Here is a 22,574-nt window from a genome sequence, read left to right on the forward strand (position 1 = left end):
GTGATGTTTGGAGCCAAAGCAAATATAGTAGCAGACTTGGCCAACCTTAGCAGCTCGTGTGTGCGCCTCCCCATTTGCAGGCCACAGTGGACAGCTCTCAGCAGTTTGAAAGCCCTGGCATCCCTGTCCAACTTGGCTTGATTCTCCAAGGATCACAGACAAAACACACTCCTTTGACCAAATGCTGGGTCAATCCAGCAATCGGACCCATTTGCAGCATTTCTGGAGTGGTGAGAAGGAATGATAATAGTTCTGCAAAAAGAGATCCTGTTTACTTCACACATTAAGATGGCTACTTAAAAAAACAAAAAAAGAAGATAACAGGTGTTGATAAGGATGTGGAGAAACTGGAAGCAGTGTGCACCATCAGTGGGATTTTGAAATGATGCATCTGCTGTGCAAAACAGTATGGAGCTTCCTCAAAAAATAAAATAGAACTAGCCATATGATCCAGCAGTCCTACTTCTGGATGTATACACATCCAAAAGAATTGAATGCAGGGTCTCAAAGAGATGTTTGTGCACCTTTGTTCATTGCAGTGTTATCCACAAAGAGGTGGAAGCAATCCAATGTCCACTGAGGAAAAATGGATAAACAAAATGTGGTATATTCATACCATGGAATATTACTCAACTTTAAAAAAGAAGGAACTCCTGTCACATGCTACAACATGGATGACCCTTGAGTACATTTTGCAAAGTAAAATAAGCCAGACACAAAAGGACAAAAAGTGTATAATTCTACTTATGGGAGGTATTTAAAGTGGTCAAGTTCATAGAAACAGAAAGTAGAATGGTGCTTATCAGGCACAAGGGGGAGGAGGAGATGGGGCATTTTTGTTGAATGGATATAGTTTCAGTTTTGCAAGATTAAAATGTTCTAGAGATTGCACAACATGTGGATATACTTATCACTACTGAACTATATGATTTTAAATGATTAAGATGGTAAATTTTATGTGTTTTTTTACCATAATTAAAATAACATTTTAGGCTAGGGATTGGAGACGTTGCTGTCGCTGTCAGTGACCCTGTGGCGCGTCTCTGTGGGACTGGGAACTTAAAGATAGCCAGGATGGCAGAAAATGGTGATAATGAAAAAATGGCTGCTCTGGAGGCCAAAATCTGTCATCAAATCGAGTATTATTTTGGTGACTTCAATTTGCCACGTGACAAATTTTTAAAGGAATAGATCAAACTGGATGAAGTCTGGGTATCTTTGGAGATACTAATAAAATTTAATAGGTTAAACCGTCTAACAACAGACTTTAATGTAATAGTAGAAGCATTGAGCAAATCAAAGGCGGAACTTATGGAAAAAAGTGAAGATAAAACTAAAATTAGAAGATCTCCAAGCAAACCCCTCCCTGAAGTAACTGATGAGTATAAAAATGATGTAAAAAACAGATCTGTATATATTAAAGGCTTCCCAATTGATGCAACCCTTGATGACATAAAATAATGGTTGGAAGATAAAGGTCAGGTACTAAATATTCAGGTGAGAAGAACATTGCACAAAGCATTTAAGGGATCAATATTTGCTGTATTTGATACCATCGAATCTGCTAAGAAGTTTGTCGAGACCCCTGGCCAGAAGTACAAAGACACAGACCTGCTAATACTTTTCAAGGAAGATTACTTTGCAAAAAAAAATGAAGAAAGAAAGCAAAATAAAATCGAAGCTAAATTACGAGCTAAACAAGAGCAAGAAGAAAAACAAAAGTTAGCAGAAAATGCTGAAATGAAATCTCTAGAAGAAAAGATTGGCTGCTTGCTGAAATTCTCGGGGGACTTAGATGATCAGACGTGTAGAGAAGATTTGCATATCCTTTTCTCAAATCATGGTGAAATAAAATGGATAGACTTTGTCAGAGAAGCCAAAGAGGGAATAATTCTGTTTAAAGAAAAAGCTAAGGAAGCACTGGATAAAGCAAAAGACGCAAATAATGGTAACCTACAATTAAGGAACAAAGAGGTCACCTGGAAAGTACTAGAAGGAGATGTGGAAAAAGAAGCATTGAAAAAAATAATAGAAGATCAACAAGAATCCCTAAACAAATGGAAGTCAAAAGGTGTCAGATTTAAAGGAAAAGGAAAGGGAAATAAAGCTGCCCAGATTGCGTCTGCTAAAGGAAAAGTACAGTTTCAGGGCAAGAAAACTAAATTTGACAGTGATGATGAACACGATGAAAATGGTGCATCTAGACCAGTAAAAAGAGCAAGAGAAGAAACAGACAAAGAAAAACCTGCATCAAAACAACAGAAAATGGTGCCGGAGACCAGTAATTTTTTTTTTTTTTTTTTTTTTTTTTTCGGAGACCAGTAATTTAGTAACATTTTTTATTCATTTTAATTAGATTTTAAGCTGCTTTTGTCTTTGGAGGCTTTTTTTTTTTTTTTGGAGGCTTTTAAAAAGAGAAACGAATTAGGTCCACTTCAATGTCCACCTGTAAGAAAGGAAAATCTTTTTGTTGTTTAACTTGTCTTTTTTTGTTGTTGTTATCAAAATCAGTATTTTTTTATGTATAGTTCTGTTTGTGTTCTTAGTTATAAAAATTTAAATTAAAAAAAATTTAAAAATAACATTTTAAAAGGGAGGGACGAATTCTCCGGCAGTCCAGGGGTTAGGACTTATCGCTTTGGGGCTGGATTCATTCCCTGGTCGGGGAACTGAGATCCCTGCAAGCCGCGTGGTGCAGTCAAATAAATAAATGAATAAAAGGGAGGGGGAACCTGTTGATTTCCTCACTTTGGAGGGATTTATAATACTGACAAAGTTAGGCACTTTATACATGTTATCTTTTTTCATTCCCACCATGACTTAACTGTGGTAGACGTTGCTATTCCTTGTTTACAGCCTGGGAAATTGAGCCCCAGTGACAGAAACTGACTCACCCACAGTTTCATGGAACTCAGTGAGGGGAAGAGCCCCAATTTGTACTCAGATTTGTCTTCCTCCAAATTAGGAGTCTTGTCCCTGCCCTCATCCCACTGCTGGCTGAGTGTCTCCTGATTCAAGGTCCCAATCACTGACGGAAAGAAAACAAACTTTTAATATGAGTGCTCCATTTCCCCAAATGGAGCCCAAGGTCCCGGGTGAGGACCAATACATCTTCTATTCCTCGACTTGCCAGGAGAATTAAGCCGAGTACTGGGCACACGTAGTTACTGGGTAAAAAACACTTGAGAAGTAGTTGACATTGTTAAACTTCTCCAAGTTGATATTGTTAAAGTTCTCAAAAACTCCAGGAAGCGTTTTTGTACTAGGGGCACGGTGCATGCGCAGCCCTTGGGTCGTGCGCGCATGCGATCCATTAGCGCAAGACCGTTATCACGTGACCGTTATCGCGGCATTTAGAGGTCCGGCTTCGCTGACTGTCAGCCTCAAGGTGGTCCTCGAGGCGGAGAGTGCGGTGAGAGGTGAATGGCGGCGTTCTACGCGGGGCCTTCCAGGCCCCTGGCTGATGGGTGAGCTGCGAGGCTGGGGACAGGCTGGGGGATGTGTTCTCCAGAGCTCCAGGGCCCTCGCCACAGCCACCCGCTGGCCGGGGCCCAGGCCTTGAGGCAGCAGTGAACCTTTCCCCCATTCCCCGCTCGAGGCTGTTTGGAACAGTTCCAGAGAGCTGTGGTCCACATTCAGTGTCACTTGGGGGTAAGTCGCTCCAGCTTGCACAGGCTGGGAATTCTCTCCACCCCATTTGCGGTGCTTCCCTTGCGGGAAGTGAGCCACTTTGGGCCCATTCGCTTTTGAGAACTGGGCCACTCTGGTTTTTTTGTTTTTGTTTTCAATATTCAGGCATTTATTTGGTTGCATCAGGTCTTAGCTGCGGCCCGCGGTCTCTTCGTTGTGTGGGCTTCTCTCTAGTTGTGGTGCGCAGGCTCCAGGGCGTGTGGGCTTAGTTGCTCTGCTGCATGTGGGATCTTAGTTCCTGGACCAGGGATCGAACCCGCGTCCCCTGCATTGGAAGGCGGACTCTTGGACCACGAGGGAAGTCCCTTGGTCAACTCTGTTTGGAGACCTCTGTCTGGGAGTGGAAGTGGAATTTTTTTTTTTTTTTTAATTGAAGTAAAGTTGATTTACAATGTTGTGTCAATCTCTGTGGTACAGAAAAGTGACTCAGTTACACACATATAGACATTCTTTTTCAATATTCTGTTCCATCCATTATGGTTTGTCACAAGGTATTGAATATAGTTCCCTGTGCTATACATTAGGACCTTGTTGTTTATCCGTTATTTTTTTTAATAATTTTTTATTTTATTTTATTTATTTATTTATTTTATTTTTGGCTGCGTTGGGTCTTCATTGCTGTGCACGGGCTTTCTCTAGTTGGACCAAGGATAAAATGTGTGTCCCCTGCATTGGCAGGCAGATTCTTAGCCACTGTGCCACCAGGGAAGTCCCTATCCATTCTAAATGTAATAGTTTGCATCTACCAACCCCAAACTCTCAGTCCATCCCTCTCCCTCCCTCCTCCCCCTTGGCAACCACAAGTCTGTTCTCCATGTCTATGAGTCAGTTTCTGTTATGTAGATTCATTTGTGCCATATTTTAAATTCCACATATAAATGATATCATACAGTATTTGTCTTTCTCTTTCTGACTTATGGAAGTGGAATTTAAACTACAACTCCTCTGATTTTCTGTGTGATGGTAATTTATCTGTTATGTTTTTGTGTGTATCATTTTGGGGTGAGCCACTCTGGTTTGCTTTTTTTTGTGGGACTTTTGTTTGTGGGACCGTGTTTGTTATGTTGTATGTGTGTGAATCAGTACTTGCACTGGCTAGTTGAGACGTCTTTGGTGAATAATGGAGCTGAGTGTGATGACACCAGGTATCCTTCCCTATTGTGTTGGGATTCGCCTGTGGTGAAGCGTTGTTTGGGATTTTCCCTTTGCAGTGATTGGGAAGCTCCCTTTTTGGTGCTAGGGAACTGTGATCCTGCAAGACCGTTTGGCATTGCATTTGTTTGGTTGATATTTGATAATGCCTGCTGTGATAATCAGAGCTCTTTCCATTTTATAGGCCCCCTAGAGTATATTTTGCAAAACTGGGAGATTTTTAGTATGCTCCTAGAAAGAGAGAGAAAGTAGTTCGTTTGTTTTAACACTGCGTGGCCACTATATTCTTTAGACTTAAGAGGAAAATTGGTAATGATGAAACTCCTTTGAAATTCCAAAACTGGTTCTTTTTGCATATGCAGTTAGAGAAAGCTGGCTTGATGGAATACTTTTTTCAGAATCCTGACCCTGAGAAAATAAAAATATTTTTAGGAGAAATCTTGAAGTTAACTAAGTAAATTTAACTTATTTCAACTGTTATTTTTGGTTTTGCATTTGCCAGGTGAATTGCCATGACACACACAGTCATGATTCCCTGTCTTTCCATTTGCATGTTGTTTGTTGTTAAAAAGAGGGATCTTTGTTTGAAAAAGTTAAGGAAATTGTTGGACTTCACCCTTTTGTTTCTGTCCTGCAGGAATTAGATTTTGTTCTTTGTGTGTATGTTTGCATTTGTCTTGTGCGTCGTTAAGTGTGCCGGCTATGGGAAACTCAAATTTGTTTCCCAAATGCAGCCCCTTGAGGTGCATTCTCCAGAATTGGACCGCTTTCAGTTATAATATTGCTGAATTAACTTGTAAATGAGCTATATTTCATAGACTTAAAAGTAAGCACTCACAAATTAAATACTTCCTAATATTTAGAAAATTGTCCAAGGGTGGGGTGAATTGGGAGATTGAGATTCACAGATTATATCTATGTATAAAATAGGTAACTAATGAGAACGTACTGTATAGCACAGGGAACTCTACTCAATGCTCTGTGGTGACCTAAATGGGAAGGAAATCCAAAAAAGAGGGGCTATATGTATACATGTAGCTGATTTACTTTGCTGCACAGCAGAAACTAACACAACACTGTAAAGCAACTACACGCCAATAAAAATTAATTTTAAAAGAAAGAAAATTGGCCAAAATGAATTTCAGGTCCTCATGATTTTGGAAATATGCAGTACTGAATTGATATCCGGTACTGAAGCGAGCTTAAGCATATTGGTTTGTTAAGTGTAATATTTCTGTTGTATCTAGGTATACTAGAGATCAAATAAGACCTTATATCTGTTGCGAATTTGTCAGCAAGGAAAATAACTTGATATGACGAAACTTTAAGTCTATCTAAAATAGTCTTTCCAAAAAAATAAATAAATAAATAAAAAATAAAATAAAATAACCTTTCCAGATTTTGGTAACTTGAAACTGATCTAAGTTAAATGGCAAGAATTTATTGACTATCTGGGTCATTTCAAATAGAATAAGGGAATTCCCTGGCAGTCCAGTGATTAGTACTCCGAGCTTCCACTGCAGGGAGCACGGGGTCAATCCTTGGTCAGGGAAATAAGATCCCGCATGGTGCGCGGTGCGGCCAAAAACAAACACCCAAAAAACAAAAATCAAATAGGATAAAATATTGGAACATTGGTTGCTGGGCAAACCTAAGTTTACCTGCCTTTGCATTCTGAGGAGAGGAAAACTAAAGCATAGGTTTCCAATCAGAAAATGCTGGTATGATATTGCCAACAAACACATGAAAGAATGTTCAACATCACTAATCATTAGAGAAATGCAGATCAAAACTACAATGAGGTATCACCTCACACCAGTCAGAATGGCCATCATCAAAAAATCTACAAACGGGCTTCCCTGGTCGCGCAGTGGTTGAGAGTCCGCCTGCCGATGCAGGGGACACGGGTTCATGCCCCGGTCCGGGAGGATCCCACATGCCGCGAAGCAGCTGGGCCCGTGAGCCATGGCCACTGGGCCTGCGCGTCTGGAGCCTGTGCTCTGCAACGGGAGAGGCCACAACAGTGAGAGGCCCGCGTACTGCAAAAAAAAAAATCTACAAACAATAAATGCTGGAGAGGGTGTGGAGAAAGGGGAGTCCTCTTGCTCTGTTGGTGGGAATGTAAATTGATACAGCCACTATGGAGAACAGTATGGAGGTTCCTTAAAAAACTAAAAATAGAACTACCATATGACCCAGCAATCCCACTACTGTGCATATACCCTGAGAAAACCATAGTTCAAAAAGAGTCATGCACCACAATGCTCATTGCAGCTCTATTTGCGATAGCCAGGACATGGAAGCAACCTGGGTGTCCATCGACAGATGAATGGATAGGAAAATATGGTGCATATATACAATGGAATATTGCTCAGCCATAAAAAGAAACGAAATCGAGTTATTTGTAGTGAGGTAGATGGACCTAGAGTCTGTCATACAGAGTGAAGTAAGTCAGAAAGAGAAAAACAAATACCGTATGCTAACATATATATATGGAATCTAAAAAAAAAAAAAGGTTATGAAGAACCTAGGGGCAGGACAGGAATAAAGACACAGACGTAGAGAATGGACTTGAGGACACGGAGAGGGGGAAGGGTAAGCTGGGACAAAGTGAGAGAGTGGCATGGACTTATATATACTACCAAATGTAAAATAGATAGCTAGTGGGAAGCAGCCGCATAGCACAGGGAGATCAGCTTGGTGCTTTGTGACCGCCTGGAGGGGTGGGATGAGGTGGGGGGAGACGCAAGAGGGAGGAGATGTGGGGATATATGTATATGTATAGCTGATTCACTTTGTTATAAAGCAGAAACTAACACACCATGGTAAAGCAAATCTACTCCAATAAAGATGTTAAAAAAAATGCTGGTATGACAAACAGTTATTATATGTTTTGAGCAAAAAAGGAGTTTTATGCATGGTCAGGCTGAGATTAGATTAAATTTAGTTAGGTAAATGGAATTTGTTATTAAAAGTAGGGTAGTGCAAGGCTAGATTTGGTTCCTCTCTGCTAAGAGAACAAGTTTACTTAGAATGCTGATTTTGATAACAGATTATATGAGCTTCCTTGCCTTTAAGTGATCTGTATTGGCTTTTGAGATCTCTTCTCACTTTGGATAAGAAATAAGTAATGTCTTATAGTGACCTATGATCTTATTTAATGAAATGTTTTGAAACTTTCTGAAAAAGTTCCCAAATATCAAATTTTAATTAAAGTTCTTTTGACCTCCAGCTAACTTTGGGATGCTTAAGAGGGCCCCTGAGGCATCTCAGAGAGGAATATTTAACTAGTATTATTTGGTATGTTGAATTACATGGGAGGCATTGTCAAATGAGTGATAAATCTTCTCAGATTATATGGTATGGATAAATGTTACTACTATAGATATTCTAGAAATTATATAAAGTTTCTGAAATATAGATATGTCCTGGAATAATCTATCAGCCATAATTCTGGTTATATCAGAACAACTTGATTAAGCTTTTTTGTCAACACATTGTGATCAGATCTTTAACCTTGCCTTTTTAAGTCTTTAATAGACAGTTAATCTGATACTTTGCAAAAGTGCTTCATCTTCAAGAAGATTCATAGGAAGGGCTTTCTGACAAGTACAGGTCTCTAATAAATCTCAGATTATACTGCTGAACTGGGTAAGAAATTTAAAATCCTAATGGAAAACGTGATGGCTTCATAAAAAGTTAACAAAAGGATTGGGTACCTTGTAAACTGGTGAATATGTTTATGGGTTTTGTCTGGAGTATTACTGATTTTGATCTGTGTTCTCCAGATACAGGGATGCCCTTCCCCTCACGTTATTCCTGACTTAACAACAATTTGGTAAATTTTACCTCTTTGAGTAAAATTGAAATATTTTTCTTTTCTCTCTGGCTGGTCCCTCCAGAAACTGGAGATTCTTGGGTTCTGGGCAGCCTTATCAGGTGAAAGGGAAAGACTATCTCCTAGCATGTACAGGAATCTTGATATTTTGGGGACCGAGAATTCCACTGAGGCAAAATCTGATGGCAGGCTTTTAGCATTTCCTGGCCTTGAGAGGCCTTTTGGGAATTCATTCTAAGACTCCTGAGGAGTTCCACCAAAGCCAGTTCGGAGGAGCCTAGTAGTCAATTGACCGGATTTATTTTACAAACAAATTAGTCTTGATTTGGCATGTTTGTGAAAAACACTGCTTGCTTTAAGTCTGTTGCTGAAAGCACATGTACAATGCTTGTGTGACAACTGGGTATATGTGACAATGTATGGCCTATGAAGTGTTTCTCCATTAACATACTTCAGAGCCTGTTCACAATATCTGATCACTTTTCCCCAATGTGAATATCTAGGCAAATATAAAGAAGGCCTAGCACTGAGGGGCACGATCTAGACCCAGGGCAAGCAGCTAAATAACTCCAGCATCAAGGGACATGTTTTGGTTCGTTGAAGGATTTGCAATTGAAAAGGGAGATGACAAGGGATTCCCTGGTGGTCCAGTGGTTAGGACTTGGTACTCTCACTGCGGGAAAGGTTCAGTCCCTGGTTGGGAAACTAAGATCCCACAAGCCGTGTGGTGCCACCAAAGAAAAAATAAATAAATAAAAAAGGAGATGATGCACATATTTTGAGGTATGGGGAAGTTCTGGCTGATACATGATTTAACTTAAACTTTACTGACCAGAGCAGTCTGTTTTGTGGTCTTTTGAACATGCATTGTACATCTTGGGCATTCAGGAGGGGGATACATTTGAAAGTCAAAAATGGAATAGCTGTGCTTCAGATATTCAAGGTAAAACTAGGTGGCCATTGTGGATGTGATTTCAGACACATTCCTGTATTGTTGAGGACTTGAATTTTCTGAGCTGTGTCATACTTGGGATTCCCCCAGCCATTCTCAAAGCAGTGTCTGCTGGCAGATGGCAGCGTCAACCTTATAACCTCAAGGTCTCCTCTGTAACTATTAGCAGAAAAAGGAGACATGTAGTGGCCAATAACTCCAGCTATGTGTATGTTAATACCACATTAGAGGTTAAAACCTACTTAAATAAAACTATTATACAAGACTTGGATCCAGGACTTGGAACTCAGGACTATTTCCAACTCGGTATCCATTCCCCAAATAAAGGTAGGACTACAGCCCATTTTAGCAGGAAGTAGCCAGGGTGGTCATTGCCCCATTCCTTGAAAGACTTGGGGAAGGATAAAACAGGGTTGGAGGCTGAAACTGAGTCCCCCTAAAACTGAGTTCCTCTGCTGAGTTTATGATTAACCTCTCTATCCAAACCATTATACTCATGTGTTCTCCTCAAGATTGAGGAATATCAAAGAAAAGGGGGGAATTGTAATAGGGGCAGGGTGGGTGTGCAGCTGTTAACATTGGACCGTTAGTGCAAGACCCATAGTTCTCGACCATCAGCAAGGTGGTTAGAAGTCCCACTCCATCAACAGCCAACCTCACAGTGGTCCTTGCTGCAGGGAGTGTGGTGAGGTTACATCTTCATGGAAAGTACCATTTAAGTACTTTCGGCTCACAAAGCGTTTTCACATACGTTAACCTATTTGCTCCTGATGGTATCCCTGGATAAAAGAGATCATCATCATCTGCATTTTACAGGTGAGGGAAGCACAGCCCACAGGGACGTGTTCAAGGTCCCCCAGCTGGGATTGCAATCACTGGAGGCATGACTGGACAGGTGTCTCAGGACCCCGAAGTCTGTGATGCTTTCACAGGTGGCCTCATAAATTATGGCCAGGCTCTCTGTCTCACTCAGCCTTCTCTGTTGATCTTGTGCTATGCTCACCTGCTGACCAAGAGGGTGAGCCTTGATCTCCAAGGCCAAATAAATTCTGGACAGTCCGCATGAAGGCTGGAGACGCTTTTCTTGAGATTGCAGTTTTAGCATCAAATACCCTGCCAACTACCATGTGCCAGTGAGTGAAATGCTGGGGCATTCCCAGGCCCAGGAAAGGGTTGGTCAAAAGGGGTCGGGCTGGAGTCCAGCTAAGCAGGGAGGCCTGACAACTGGCACAGGGCAGGGAGACACAGATGGGGTCAAGCTTGGGGACATAGCTAAGGCCGTGGTGTCCATATGAGCCAACCTGGTCTGCTGCCCAGGGGTTGGAGCTTTGCCCAGAGGGGCCAGAGGGGGCAGAGGAGAGGACGGAGGTTTCTTGCCCTCTGCCCTATCTCCCGCACCCCCATCCCACCACCCCCTGCCAAGTGCGGACAGCTGCAAGCCCGAGGATGCTGGCCCTAGAGTGAGGGTGGTCGTGGCCTGCAGGTGGGGGCAGCAGGATGGCCACGCAGTGGCCAACCACATCTGTTTGGTCCTTTCATTATGACATTTTCTCCTCTGATTACAAAAGTATCTTGTGTTCACAATAAAAAAAAAATTGAGGGCTACCAAAAAACCCACAAAAGCACAAAATAAAAAGCACCCATAATGCTCTCTCTTTTTTAACTGTATAAAGGACAAAAGGTAAAAAGTAAACACCCTCATCTCCCCACTCCTCACTCTCCCCTCCCCTACACACCTAGGGGTCATCACTGATGGCAGTTTGATAATGTTTGTTATGGCTCCTCTCTTCTTCTCTCTTCCTGTTGGAGGGAAGAGGGCAGTGATTTCCCAAGAAGTGAAACAAAAACTCAGTCACTGTTTTGACTGACAATGTAAACATTTGATTTTAATTCCTTTTAAATACGTTGGTGACAAAGTGCTCTGTTTGAGAAGTGTCCTGGCTCCATCTACTTTGGACACTTGTACCTCCCCCACCTCTGGCTGCCCTTATCACCTCCCTGTGAGGAAGACCAGGCAAGGAGGCCTCTGGGGGTTGATTTCAAGGCAATTAGGAGGCTTTCTGCTTCCAAACACTTCTCTTTTTTTCAAGACACTATTTATTTATTTATTTTTGGCTGCGTTGGGTCTTTGTTGCTGCACACAGGCTTCCTCTAGTTGTGGCGAGTGGAGGCTACTCTTCGTTGCAACACGCACGCTTCTCATTGCGGTGGCTTCTCTTGTTGCGGAGCATGGGCTCTAGGCCCACAGGCTTCAGTAGTTGCAGCATGTGGTCTCAGTAGTTGCGGCACGCAGGCCCTAGAGTGCACGGGCTTCGGTAGTTGTGGCACACAGGCTCAGTAGTTGTGGCGCATGGGCTTAGTTGCTCTGCAGCATGTGGGATCTTCCTGGACCAGGAATCGTGTCCCCTGCATTGGCAGGCGGATTCTTAACCACTGTGCCACCAGGGAAGTCCAAACACTTCTCTATTATGTCACTGATGCCTGAAATTCCACTGTTGAGATGTCATACCTTTAACAGAAAACTTCATTTTCCCTGAAAATACAACTCCCTCATGGGAACTGTGAATCCTTTAAGAGTATGGAATACAAAATGAGTTTTAAATTTCTTTCCTGAGGACAAGGTTTGTTTTTTTAATTTTTAAAGATATTAATGTTTCTTTTTTTTTTTCTCCTCATTATAAAAGTAACACATTTGTTGTGAAAAATGTAGAAAAAGAGAAAAGCATAAATGAGAAAATAAAACCAAATTTGCTCACAGAATATTACCCAGAGATAACAAAACTAACATTTTTATGTAAAAATCTTCTGGTCTTTTCAATTTTATTTTATTTTTGGCTGCACCACACGGCTTGTGGGATCTTAGTTCCCCAACCCAAGGATTGAACCTGTTCCCTCTGCAGTGGAAGCATAGAGCCCCAACCACTGGACCGCCAGGGAATTCCCTTCTGGTCTTTTTTCTATGTGAATTATATATGTGTAGATAAACGTACGCAAACACATTTGCATACACACGTATAAATAATGCCAAATTGGCACTTTCTTTTATTATTATACCATGTCACTAAATATTCTTTGATATCATAACTCTTAACACATACACGTACACTGTCATATAAATACACCCAAATAGGGAACTAGTACCCCCACTGCTGGACAATAAGCTGGTGCTAATTTTTCTCCACGATATCCAATGCTGCAATGAACATTCTTGTGTAGAAATGCTGCAAGCAAGTTTTAATCACGGGATTAGGGAGCACACACATGCCAGTGTCTGGGGGCAGGAGGCCATTGAAAAGAGTGTTGTCTACCAAAAACCTGTGGAACGTGGAGACTGAGGGCACCACAGCCTTCACGGACTCATGGCGTGGCCTGCGGCTAGCCCACCCTGAGTGGCCCGTGAGACATGGCAGGAAGGTGCTGCTTGCTGGCCAGATTAGCAGCCTTAGTGCTGTCCTCCCTCTATAAAAATAGCTCACATTCTACAATGGACAGTCCGCGCTACTCTCTCTTAGGGCAAGCCGCACCCACAGGCACAATCTGGCACTGCTGGGCCATAGGAGCCCACACCCTGGCCACAACTGCCCTGGCCAAGGTTCAGCCTGACACAAAGGCAGCCATTTATAGGCTAGATGTGCAGGAGGGGCAGCCCAGCATTAAAACTCTGCCCAGTGGGGACCTTCTCTATTGGACAGTGGCTCACCAAGCCAGCTGTCTCTCACCAGGATGCTTGAAAACCAGAGGACCATTACGTGGTCAGAAAGTGAGGGTTGGGGACTTCCCTGGTGACACAGTGGACAAGACTCTGAGTTCCCAATGCAGGGGGCCCAGGTTCAATCCCTGGTCAGGGAACTAGATCCCATATTCATGCCTCAACTAAGAGTTTGCATGCCACAACTAAGGAGCCTGCCTGCCACAACTAAGACCCAGTGCAACCAAATAAATAAATAAATAAATTTAAAAAAATATATAGATACAACCACAGGTGCCACTACAACCACTTTCTAATTGTTCTTTTTACAGTCACTGAAGTAATTTATTAAAAAAAAAAAAAGGTTTATATGGAGAGAAGGTAGTGGGCAGGAGTCAGGATGTAGAAACCAGGAGGCAGTAGAAGACATTAGGTGAAGAGAGTCCATAATTGGGTTTGTTGCAAGCAACCAGTGACTCCAGAATGAGGACCCAGTTGTTCGAGAGGGCTGCTCTTTGTCTGGTGAGATCCCTCCTGGGCTTCCTAAACAGCCTTACAATAAAGGCTTAGCCCTGGAAGTAACCAGAGTTGGTCTGTGTCCCCTGCAGCCTGTAGGAGTCTTACCCCACACATGTGGACAGTACTCTACAGCTTATGTGATGCATTCCTAGGACTTCTCTCATCATAACAACTGTGGGAGGGAGAGTAGTTTATCCCCATCTTACAGGTGAGGAAACTGATGTTCAGAGAGGATCTGAGTCTACTGGCAGGTCAGGGAGCAGAAACTCAGAGCCACGTTTGCTGACCCCACATCCATGCTGGTCTCACCACACCAAGTGGCCTCCTGTCCCGTCCCCACAGATGTTATCACTATGCTGCAGTGCTGCTGTCACTAGCCCTCTCTGAAGGTGAACTAGCCTTAGTTGATTTTGTGTGTTTCAACTTTCTACTCAACTTGCATAATGCCTGAGGACTGGGTTTGCAGGTTTTCTTGTTCATAGTGCTCAGTACTTGTGAGGATGCAGTCGGGGTTCAATAAGTTCTGATGGTTCCAAATGTAGTTTTTCAAAATGCAGAGGCCCACATCCCACCTCGGAGTACAAAACAGGACTCTAGGCAGTTCTGAAAATTTCCCTAGGAGTCTGATCACATTCCAGGTTGAAAATCAGATATAGAGAATGCTTAATCAGCCCCTTCAACTCTCAAAAAAAACAGCCATGATCCAGGAAATAAGCAAAAATATGTAAATGAGCAACCAAACTGAATCTCATAAATTTTATGCACAAAAGATGAAACATGCTTGTCTTAAAACAAACTGCTCGGACTTCCCTCGTGGCACAATGGTTAAGAATCTGCCTGCCAATGCAGGGGACACAGGTTCGAGCCCTGGTCCGGGAAGATCGCACATGCGGCGGAGCAACTAAGCCCGTGTGCCACAACTACTGAGCCTGCGCTCTAGAGCCTGCAAGCCACAACTAATGAGCCCGCGCATCACAACAAGGAGTAGCCCCCAGTTCACCACAACTAGAGAAAACCCATGCACAGCAACAAAGACCCAACGCAGCTAAAAATAAATAAATAAAAAAATAAATTAAAAATACAACAAAACAACAAACTGCTCTAGCCTCACTCTGCACCTCCATACCCTTACTTTACACATTATTCTAATGAGGTTGGTCACTTGGTTTCTCAGCCCACGGTTTATTGGAAGCATGCATAGAAATAGCTATGAGAAACTGAAAGCTGTTACAAACATTGGTAATCGTAACAGTGGTCTTGAGTTATCAAGAAAAGGTCAAATACAGCAGGAAGATGTACAATCCATTTTAGAAAGATCTTCTAAAGAAAATTGGTTTAGGTATTTAAAGGGCAGGGTTTCAGTTACCCTGAAAACTGACCATGTGCTAAAAAGGAGCCCAGGCCTCCTCTCTGGCATTGCCAGTCCTGCCTGCAATGATTGTCTCATCACACTGCACTGACAGTGTCCAGCTCTCCAACTTGTGTGTTGTGTAGTAGCTAACTGTGTGAACTCTGGAGACAGGCTCACCAGGTTCAAATCCTGGCTCTGCCACCTCTGAGCTGTGTGACCTTAGGCAAGTTACCTAATCTCTCTGTGCTTGTTTCCTCATCTATCAAATGAGGATAATAATAGCACCCACATCCGGATCAGGTACATAGAGAGCTCTTATACATGAGAGTGATAACAGCAGGGATTGAATCTTATTCAGCTCTGTCCCCACCTCTCCCTTAGCCCCTTACTCCTCAAAGTGGGATCCACCAGCAACTGAGAGCTGGTTAAGAAGGCAGAATAATACATCCAGACCTATTAAATCAGATTCAGCATCTTAAGATTTTGTGTGCACATCAGAATGTAGAAGCCCTCAATGCATACTGTCAGATGAATGAAATTAGGCATTATTGTATATGGAAGTCCCAGGAGCATCAGAAAGACAGAAACAGGGAGCAGGGGGGCTAGCTCCTGAGGAAACTAAGGAAGTGGGTGCAAAGGAGAAAGTGTGGGCAGCTGGGAACTCGGAGGGACTTGGTTCAGCCACTTTTCCAGCTGTATGACCTTGGGCCTCAGTACCCTCATGTGTGAGATGGAGGAATGCCCACCTTACAGGGCTGTAACCAGGATGAGCGATAAATACATAAAGTGCCTGCAAGGGGCGGGCCCTCAGGCTGTCATTACTGCAGGCTCACAACCCCGCACCCGAAGCCCTGGGGTCAGACGCCTGTGGGTTTTCGGGGCTTTCAGATTTCAGAAAGCTCACATGATGCGGTGCTGACACTACAGAACACCCAGCAGGGTCTGGGCAGCACCCTTAATTAAACACAGCAAAGCTTTTGCAGTGAAATGTATGAACAGTAAGAGACATATTAAAGACTTTAAATAGTCTCACATCACGGCAGACCAGATTTGTGGCCAAATCAGTTTATATCAAACCTATTTTTTAAAAAAGTCTGATCTTTAGAGCTTTTGGCTTTCAGAATTGTAGACAAGGGAGTGTGAGCCTGAATGACAAAGGAAGAGGGGCAGCCCTGGGGGGAGAGGCGACCAGGCTTGGAGGGGTGTGCAAGGGAAGGGCTGATAGCTTGCCTGCAGGGGTGAGTCCACAGGCAGAAGGAGAGGGCAGAAAGCAAGACTTGGAGGCCTTGTAGACAGGAGGGATCCTGACACATAGACTGTAGGAAGTTGCCAGGGTTAGGGCCTGAGCAGGAGTGTGACCTAATCAAAGACAGAACGACAGGTTGGTCAGGCTTGCAAACAAACAGGAACAGGGCATCCTGGACCCACTCGAATTTCCCAGCACAGAATCAAGAGTGGGCTCACCCCTACTCCCCACCCACCCCGCTCCCCCAACTACCCAAAAACACGCAGAGGAAAGGTTTTCATATTCTATCACACTGTCAGGGCAGCCCACGGGGTCTTATCGATTACATAGGCACAAGTAAAATGATCACAATATGAACAAAAAGTAAACATAATACGAGTTCCACCGTGTGCCGCTTGCCATGAACCTGTTGTCTCCAGCTCTTACAGCACCGCTCTAAGGTATTAATTATTTTTCCTTTTACAGAGGAGGACACTGAGGCCCAGGTGGCCTAAGAAAGTCCAGGGTCACACTGGTTCATCTAATGCCAGTGCCTGAGTGCCTTCCAATAAACCACATGCTCAGGGGATGACTGAGGCCAAGGCAAGAAAGGGACAAGCTGGGGGGCTGAGATTGGGAGAGAGAGCAAGTCCTGCAGCCTCGGAGAATTTTGATTCAGACTTGGGTTCTGCCCTCCACCTTTCTGAATCGTTATTTATATCTTGGATGTATCTCTTACAAACCCCAGAGTCGGGATTTGTCCTCTATCCACTCTGACAACCTTTATCTTTTAACAGAAACATTTCATCCATTTATATTTAATGTAATTGTGAATATATTTAGGATTAAATCTACTCTCTGCTTTCTATTGGTTCCATCTGTCCTGTATTCTTTTTTTTCTCCTCTTTTTTCCCTCTTTTGGATTTAATCTTTTTTTTTTTTTTTTTTTTTTTTTTCAAGTCCTCTTTCTCTCTCTTATCTATTTACTTATTTACAAATTAGCATTGGGTGAATTTTGAGAAGTAAGGGTAGGCCAAATGTGCCCTGCCCCAGCAGTGGAGGTGCCGATCCCTAACCACTGGACCACCAGGGAATTCCCTTACCTGTTCTTTTTTAATGTAGCTAGTAGGAAATTTAAAGTTATATTTGTTTTGGGAAGACTGCTGAAATCTGAATAAAGTTGATAGTGTTGTGCCATTGTTAATTTCTTATTTAGGGGGCAAATATACCATAGTTATGCAAGATGTTAACCTTAGGGGAAGCTGGGTGAAGAGTTTACTGGAACTCTCTGTACAATCTTTGCAACTCTCCTATAAATCTAAAATGTTTCCGGACTTCGCTGGTGGCACAGTGGTTAAGAATCTGCCTGCCAATGCAGGGGACACGGGTTTGAGCCCTGGTCTGGGAAGATCCCACATGCCGCGGAGCAGCTAAGCCTGTGCGCCACAACTACTGAGCCTGTGCTCTAGAGCCCCCGAGTCACAACTACTGAGCCTGCGTGCTGCAACTACTGAAGCCTGCGTGCCTAGAGCCTGTGCTCCGCAACAAGAGAAGCCACCGCAATGAGAAGCTTGCGCACCACAAGGAAGAGTAGCCCCCACGAGCCACAGCTAGAGAAAGCCCGTGTACAGCAATGAAGACCCAATGGAGCCAAAAATAAATATAAATAAATTTATTTTTAAAAAAAATCTAAAATGTTTCCAAAATGAAAAGTGTAAAAATACCCCCTCCTATTACATGTGTGATCACACTATATTTCTATTGGAGAAACATAGAATTATATTCCTAGCACAGAGCTTAAAACAGTTCTCTAAGAGGTATTATCGTCATCTCATGGGTGAAAACAAACGGTGCTCAGAGGGGCTAATCAGCAGGATTTGGGACGCTGTGTGTTGGGTTCGAAGCCCTTGAACTTTCTGCTATACTCCTTGGCTTCTCCTCCAGCAACTGGCGCCCACTGGAGCCTTGTGAGAATTCCTCCGAGGGTACTAGTGTGGGCATGTGGGCCCACGGATAAGCCACTCGCTGTGGTGGGCAGGGGCTGGTGGGTGGGAAGAGGTGGGGAGATGAAGAGCAGAAGCAGGGGAGTGTGGGGGTTCCTGGGATGAGAGGACTGTCCAGGTGAGAGCCAGGCAAGGTCTTGAAACCCTAGGACAAAGGGGCGGAGCGACGGCTGCGCAGCTAGGCTTTCCGTTTTACTGACGGGCTGTTTTCTTTGATCTCTGCCTTGCTTTGGAAAGGATGTCAGGAGCATCTGCTGCTGTCTCAAGGAAAACTGGCAAGGATGCTAATGACTTGGATGAACAGGCCCCAAAGGGGACAAATCATGGCACACGGGGGTAGAGCCGGGTACCTGGGCGTGTCCTGGTGTAAGGAAAATGCAGTAGGGATGCTGTTTCCATCTCGTCTCTTTGCGCCTCCCTCCTTTCTCATCTCAAAGGAAGTATGCTTGTTCTGATGTAGAAGACCCCGCCTCCTGACCTGCAGGCCCAAGGCTCAGCCACCGCGAGCCTAGGCAATCCCCTTTCCTGTTCCTTTCTGCCTTGCAAGGGGGCCTGAAGCTGCCCTCTGCTCCACATCCTGGCAGGCCCCCCCACAGACCCAGCCTCAGGCCTCTCGAGAGAAAGAGCACCATGCCTAGAGTCCAGAGCTCCTGCTTCTCCTTCGGGCCTGCCCCCCTCAGTCTGGGAGGCCACAGGGGGCCCTGGCTCTCCTACCAGCGAGGGTGCTACTCTGCTGCGCTCCGGAGCGGACAGGGCCAGCCCAGCCGGCAGTGCACTGTCTGCGGCCAGCCGCCCGCCACCTTCCCACGTCCAGCTGTGCGCCGGGCGCCCCTGTCCTGACGTGCCCCTTCCCCTCCGCTGCCCTGCCGCGCACTCCGCCGCGCGGCGGCCAGATGTGCCGGCTTTGGTGCTGTCGGGCCCTAATGAGGTCCAGATGTGCAGCCTGGCCTGGGCCGGTGGCGGCGGCTACCAAAGGAGAGGGAGGCCCTGGGAGGGAGGAGCCAGGCTGCAGCTGGACGCCCGGTGCTGGAGGAGGAATGCACTAGGAAGGATTCCTGCTGGAATGCGAGCTGGGGTGACTCTGCCTAAATAAGGGCCTGGCCTCTCTGCGAGCCGAGCCGGAGACCCAGCTCCTCCAGGTGCAGCAGCGCCTGCACGCGCCTTCAGCCATCCCTCCGTCGTCTTAACAATTCTTTTCTTTTTTACAGTTATAAAAACTATACGTAGCAATGAAAGGCAGTTTAGAAAACCCAAATGAGCTAACAGATGAAAACAAAGAAAAGAAAATAAAAATCACCTATAATCTCACCACCCAGCCACTGCTAAAGTTCTGGGATGCGTCTTGCTAGAATTTTTCCAAATACGGGTATACGCATAGGTTGGTTTGTGAGTTTGAATCGTCCCACAGAGACTCTCAGAACCTGCATTTTTTTAAAAAATTAATTAATTTTTTTGTCTGCGTTGGGTCTTCGTTGCTACATGCGGGCTTTCTGTAGTTGCGACAAGCAAGGGATACTCTTCATTGCGGTGCGCGGGCTTCTCATTGTGGTGGCTTCTCTTGTGGAGCACAGGCTCTAGGCGCGCGGGCTCAGTAGTTGTGGCTCGTGGGATCGGTAGTTGTGGCTCGCAGGCTCTAGAGTGCAGGCTCAGTAGTTGTGGCGCATGGGCTTAGTTGCTCCGTGGCATGTGGGATTGTCCCGGACCAGGGCTTGAACCCGTGTCCCCTGCATTAGCAGACGGATTCTTAACCACTGTGCCACCAGGGAAGTCCAGAACCTGCATTTTCCACTCAGCTCTTCCCACATGAGTCTGCTATAACCAGTGTTTCCCAAAATGATCCCACAGAGCACCAGGGCCATTTTGCTTGCTGTTCATAGGGGTCTCTTCCCCCAGCTGTTTGGGACTGAGCACTGTGAGCACTGGCTCACGCCAACTTAAATGAGCTTCTGTCCTAGAGAACGTCTCAGAGTCTTTAATTTACTAGTGTGTGTTCTGAATCATCAGGAGGAGACTGGCATTTCCTAAACATATTTCACTATGAAATCCCTTGAGGGATCCTCTTGGGGCTTGGGTCTGTGGAGCATCAGGTACGAAATGCTGTTCTGTGACATTCTTCGTCATGGCTGCATAGAAACCAACTGTATGTGGACACCATCATTTATTCCAGTATCCATCACTGGGTGGACATGATGGTTGCTGTCAACTTATTGCTATCACAAATAACTCTGCGATGACCATCCTCGTACTTCCCCCTTTGTTGTACAGAAACGTTCCCAGAAGTAGGACTGTTGTCCATGTGAAAGACCACTTTTAACTCTCAGGTTTGGGGGGCCTGGTGACTCTTGCCCCAACTCCTCATCCAGCCCTTATACGGCGGAAAAGGGGTTTACCCCACTCCCACAACAGCGGGCACCTGAGGGTACAGGTGGGGTCTGCTAGTCTTTAGCTTAAGCATTTCTCCAGCACTCATAGGCATTGAGCCTTGGGGACTGTAGTGAAAAATAACATTTCTTGGGCTATTATCAGCAACACTGTAACAAGCACCTGTTAACAACTATTTTCCAAAGAACTGTTGCAACCAGAGAATAAAACCGCACCTGGGGTGCAGGGGTGTGTGTGTGTGTGTGTGTGTGTTTCCTTTGATGGTGGGGAGGGAGGGGGGAACCGGTCAGAGAGGTGCAGTATGGCTCCCACAGGCCCCACAAGCAGGGAGAAGGTCTTACTCATCTTTGCATCCTCAGTGCTGGACACAAAGTGAGTATTGCACACAGGCTCCTAAATTCAAGACAACTCCCAGCCCTGGGGAGAAACTGTCCTGGGCTCAGCCCCACACAATACACACGGGGGTCAGGGGGTCCTGTGTGTATTGTCTTCTTGGTTCCCCTCACACTTACCCTAATTCCAACCTTAACTTCTCCTCCTTCCCCCTCCTTCTCCGCGCCTTAACCTCTCTCTGTGTTTGCCCCCTCTCGCCCCCTCCCCTGATACTCACTGAGTTTGTCATCAGAGACTCAGTCCCTTAGACACCCAGGTCCACAGCTGAGGAGCTCTAACTAAGCACTGCTTTGATCCTCAAGGGCACCTTCTAACTGAGCTCTTAGCCTTATTTGTGTACACTTCTTTTGAAAATCTAAGCAAAGACAGGGATCCCAGAAAAATGCCCAATGCACATACACCTTCAGTGTCAGGAGCTCATGCATGGACCCTCGGACAGCCCTAGCCAAGAAAACCTGTTCCTGGTGAGCCCAGCTTGGCACACACTTCCATGGGCTGGGCGGGGGGTGGGGGGGCTGCTTTCTGTACTGGGACCAGATGCTACCCAGTATGCTTGCCTCCCACAGAGCCGATGGCTTGTAGGCAACTAACAGGTCCACTATCCCTTTTTCTGTTTCAAAAACCCCAAACTTCTGAAAACTTTTTGTCATTAGGCATTTGACTGCAAAGCCTGACCTGATGTGAACTATTTGGCTGCAAAACCAACCTCAACTAAGTGGGGCTATTTACAGCCTTTATTTACACCACTTAGTGTGTGAATATTCATAGACTTTGCTCAGAAATGTTTATATGTTTACCAGGTGCTGTCCCGGACCCTGCTGGGGGTATTTTATAATATATACAGTGTAAGTGAACTCATCATGTCACCTTTCTAAACTAGGAAAAATCCTGGGTTCTGAAACCTCTCTGGCCCCAATGGTCTTAGGCAAAGGATTGTGGACCTGTATTTATAAAAATTTCCTAAAGAAGTCCATGGACTTATGAGTGAAAAGAGCCAGACACAGAGCATATGTACTGTATGATCCCATTTATATGAAGTTCAAGAACAGGCTAAACTAGCTGACAGCCGTAGAAATCAGAATAGCAGTTACCTCTGGGGAGGGGAATTGACCAAGAGGGAGCATGAGGGAACCTTCTAGGGCACTGGAAATGTTCTGAATCCTGATCTGGGTGGAGGTTACACAGGTACATACCTACATAGAAATTCACCAAGCTGGGACTTCCCTGGTGGTCCAGTGGTTAAGACTCCGCACTTCCACTGCAGGGAGCATGGGTTCAATCCCTGGTCGGGGAGCTAAGATCCTGCTGCGTGGCGTGGCCAAAAAAAAAAAAAAGAAAGAAAGAAATTCACCAAGCTATACATTAAAGATTAGTGCAGTTT

General features: G+C 44.7%; 1 pseudogene; it reads left to right on the forward strand.

Moving 5' to 3' along the window:
• The first annotated feature begins 1,074 nt into the window (after positions 1-1,074).
• LOC112413971 (lupus La protein homolog pseudogene) lies at positions 1,075-2,285 on the forward strand (annotated as a pseudogene).
• The last annotated feature ends 20,289 nt before the right edge of the window (positions 2,286-22,574 follow it).

This window comes from Neophocaena asiaeorientalis, unplaced genomic scaffold, assembly GCF_003031525.2.
Source record: "Neophocaena asiaeorientalis asiaeorientalis breed wild unplaced genomic scaffold, Neophocaena_asiaeorientalis_V1.1 scaffold46, whole genome shotgun sequence".
NCBI lineage: Eukaryota > Metazoa > Chordata > Mammalia > Artiodactyla > Phocoenidae > Neophocaena > Neophocaena asiaeorientalis.